Source organism: Bactrocera latifrons, unplaced genomic scaffold (genome assembly GCF_001853355.1).
Source record: "Bactrocera latifrons isolate USDA-ARS-PBARC rearing strain unplaced genomic scaffold, ASM185335v1 scaffold_56, whole genome shotgun sequence".
Taxonomy (NCBI): domain Eukaryota; kingdom Metazoa; phylum Arthropoda; class Insecta; order Diptera; family Tephritidae; genus Bactrocera; species Bactrocera latifrons.
This window is the reverse complement of record NW_017537223.1, coordinates 654,363-658,721: the sequence shown is the minus strand read 5'-3', so window position 1 is coordinate 658,721 and position 4,359 is coordinate 654,363.

Here is a 4,359-nt window from a genome sequence, read left to right as displayed (position 1 = left end):
GCTGCCAGTTAAACTGCTATGAATCGGTAACCAAATAAGCTGCAGTATACAATTTGCACCAAGAAGGTCACCTGCATAATTGTAGGTGATTTTAAAATACTTAAAAAGGCTCCCGTTGTTAAGAAGAATAAGAATTAAACACAACGCGACTCGTAATATTGGATTTGGTATGTGTTTCAGCAAAACTGTGATCCTCAAAAGTATATATTGGATGGTTCACTAAGTAATTTCATGCTTTTAGTGTAATTTAAGTACGTATTTTTTATTGTGTACAACCTTTTATTATGTAGTAGCACATCCATGCAAGCTGAAAAAGCATAAACTTGTAAGAGGTCTGGTATTATCCTGGCTGCACACTGTACCTTTTCTATTGATAATTTTTGCCCGCTTTTGTTTGTGCGTAACACTCAATTTGTTTATCATAATGTCTTCAGAMTTAGTAGTGATCAACCGTCGCTTTGAAAACMCTCCAAAAAGACAATATAATCTTCYKKTTKGKYMMYWWYSGCCTTCGAAGTGGTTTTAGCTGATTCATCCTTTTTAGGCCATGATTTCTTGCGCTTTACATAATTGTAACGGCCATTGCAATAAAAGCCATACAAYTTTCTTTTTACAATAAAACAAAAACGGTTTGGAATGTCAATGAAATTCTTTATTCCTGTGAAAGTATWTTCGAAGCCATTAACTTGATTTCTTTTGCACGGCCACGCTTGCTGAAGTCCAGACGCTGAACCAAATTTTTGACGTTTTCAAGCATACRTCGGCCGATACTACTGCAATTTCACCTTCGATATTTGTACAAAGCTCATCAATAATCGCAGGCTTATTGGCATAGACCATAGACTTGACATAGCCTCACAGCAAATAATCTAACGGCATCAAATCGCACGACCGGGGCGGCAAATTGACTGCGCTCTTAAAATTGAGGTCACCGACTCCCAATTTCGGTAGTAAATTTTAATAATTTCAACTCGTTGTTGGATCGTTTATCTTTCTTTGATAAAATGACAAACCTTACAGAGAAACTTCAAAAGAGCGGGGGAAAAATATGGCGTCGGTTTCTGTCCTTATCGGCTCACTTTTGTAGCGTCCTAATGAAAAACCTGTTCTACACTATAACCCCCTTTTTTGCTGTAGCAATGCACTTCAAAAATAGATCACTTCTTAAGCTGTTATAGGTCCTTCTCCACCTGGTATTTCCAATGGAGAGGAGGTCTTACTCTTCCTCTTGCCTCCCCCGGCGGGTACTGCGTCAAATACTTTCAGAGCTGAGTCCATTCGGACGACATTACYAATCCAACGCAGCCACTGTCTTTTAATTCGCTTAACCGTGGACAACGCGTAAAGGAACATAAGTTTCCGCAGAACCTTTCTTTCGAAAACTCGTAACGTCGACACATCAGATGATGACGTACATACCTCTGCACCATATATAGCAGGACGATGATGAGTGTTTGTTCGTCGAGAGAAGACTTTACTTCTCARTTGCCTGCGTTGGATTTCGAAGCTGACATTGTTGCTGGTGTTGATGCTGTTAGACGAAATTATCCACGACTTCGATGTTATGACTGTAAACASTGACGTGATGAAAAATTCAAAGAACTGCAAGAAATTGGTTTACTATATTAGCTATCAAATATGTACATAACGGTAAAGCAGTTAAGCTTAAAATTGGTTGCCAAAAAATTCAATACGATCAGCTGTTGTTATMAAACGAAAATACTCGATCTGGTAATACGAACCCGTATTCAAATCTCCAAAAAAATCGAGAAATAAAGAAATAATCACATTCTCAATGGGTCATTAACACAGAATCGGTTTATGACCTCTCCTTATCTCAAATAACAAAATATTATSCCGCATTATAAGATGGTACATAAATGAAGCTAATGAAGATCAGAAGACATAACTATTTACAAGTAATTTATTCGGTATTTTGGTTGACTTTATTCCGACATGTTCGTCGGTTTGTTGGAAACGAAGTGAATTTTTATTTCGTTTGGTTATGTTTTAGTTTGATATCCTTGGATTGTCCAAGCATCCATATACAGAATGCCATCTCAACAAATTTGAACAGGTCCGGTTTTTTAAACTGCACGTTAACCGAATCCATAAAAAATTGTTTCATTTTGAACTTTCTCTACTTAGCAATTAGTACGTCTCTTTATTAATCTTCTCTCTGTCTCTTTATTATTGACGCGAATAGTTTGTCTGGAGATATTCAACATAAAAAATTCAACAATGAGCTTGCTTGAAAWTTTGTGCGCTCCAATGAAATCTCACCTGTGGAATGGTTAGAAATATYGCAGCAGTGTTTTGGGGAGTCTATTTTATTACAAATATAAGTATTTGTGTGGCGCAAAGTATTCAGTGAAGGTCGTGAAGACATCGACAGCTTGCCTAATGCGATTGATTCAGTCATCTCTGYTAGTGACGTTAACGTCGAAAGATATAATGAAACAGTGCTCGAAGTTCATCGTGTGAACAAGACAGAGTTAGCAGAGGATCTGAACATCTCCTATGAATCGATTCAACACATTTTGATTAAKGATTTAGGAAGWAGCGTGTCAATGCTAGACTCGTACCAAGATACCTGAATCTTTTGCAAAAACGACGTCAGGTAAGTTGCAATATTTACTGCACAAGAGATATTTGACAATATAACAAGGCGCCTTACATTCATGAAAAACATTATTACTGGGCACGAGACGTGGAAAAAATTAAAATCCCCTGAAGAATCAGAGTGCTCTATTAGTCGAAGCTTCTAACAAGTGGATTTGATCAGATTAAGCCTTAGCATTTTATTAAGTATTGGCTCAGGAACGTATTTTGATATGAAGTTTGATACGATTCCCAAATTCGTATATGCAGATACCAACGTAGACTTAGTAGAAGCTTTTGAAATTACAAAGTACACCTGCCGTTAGCACTATTTGTACGCCTTGGATTCTTACAAAGTGCGGAAGTATCTCATAGGAGGCCTCACTATATTTGTTAGTTAATTTACTACTTAAGCTGCCATTTCGGTATATTCGAGGGCTGCTATGAAATGTTACACAGTCTGAGAGTGTGCTTTGTAAGGGCTTATTTTCAAGACATCCACAATTGATTTGTCCATTCGAAATGCTCGGAATTAATCTGCGAAGTTTTTGAGGGAGAACAACACGTGCACTCGACTGCACCACTTTGTGGTATGCACAATTTATAACAGATGTCAGGCCGGTTGTTTTGAAAATGAAATCGTAGCGATAAATCTGTCTCACACACAATGCCACAGGAGCGCACCAAAAATGCGGTTTTCTATTTTATGAATTTGTGGTTTTCGGATATTTGATATTCGCTTACCTAAAAATGCGTTTTAGCATTTATTTTTCATAAAAACAATCACAAATATATAAGTACATACATACCATATATACTAGGCCAATAGATGCAGTGCCAGTCAAATAGTAATCCAATCAACTGCACACCTACACGCACTCACGCACACTAGCACACCTATAATTAGTAGCATTTCCAGTGATGCTTTAACATATTGACACAACTGTGTGACATGTGCGCGTGTGTGCGTTGCCATTATAGATGCACACACACACACAAATACGGACGCACGTTTAGTAGTGGCTTACAGCCCATCCGGGTATTAGGTCATAGCTGAGTATGGCCCCACACACACACACTCGCAAACAAAGACACAACAATTTAATTGAAAGCGTAAATATTGAAAGACGCCAGATGCCGAAACAATGGAATTAAAATCATTGTTTAAGCCTGAGAAAAATGAGCGTAAAACCAAAGCGACGTACTGCTGAGAAGCGACACAAAGATGACAACGAACAGAGTAGAAAAATCATGCGATGCTGGSATGGCTGCAAAGGCACGAAGACCGCAAAATAAATTCCATTTTAATTGAGTCTTAGAGTAGAGTGTCCATTCCCCAGCGAGTCTTGGYATTTGGCTTAGTAAGCGTTTTGATTACCATGCTTTTGCTGACACAGTTCCGTTGTGTATTGAGAGACGGATGTGGCGAGATGAGGGAAGAGTGCTCTCTTCAGTTTGCCTGTGCGACAAACCACAGGCTGGCTGCTCACACCAGTTGATTGGCTGGCAATTGACAAGCGTTGTTGTTGTAGTACTAATTTTAGAGATCTCGTGGCAGTGCTTAACTAACTCCTTGGCAATACAACACGCAAGATACCTCAAGACGCAAGATAATTCGCGCAAAATACTGCCAAGGACGCTGGAGCTTGCATGGGGTCGGCTAAAGAGCGAAGAWCCAGTTATTTTAAAACTCATTGCGTCTGTCTAGTAAAAACTTTAATTAATTAAAGGCCCGGCCAATTGCCTAAGTTGTAAATA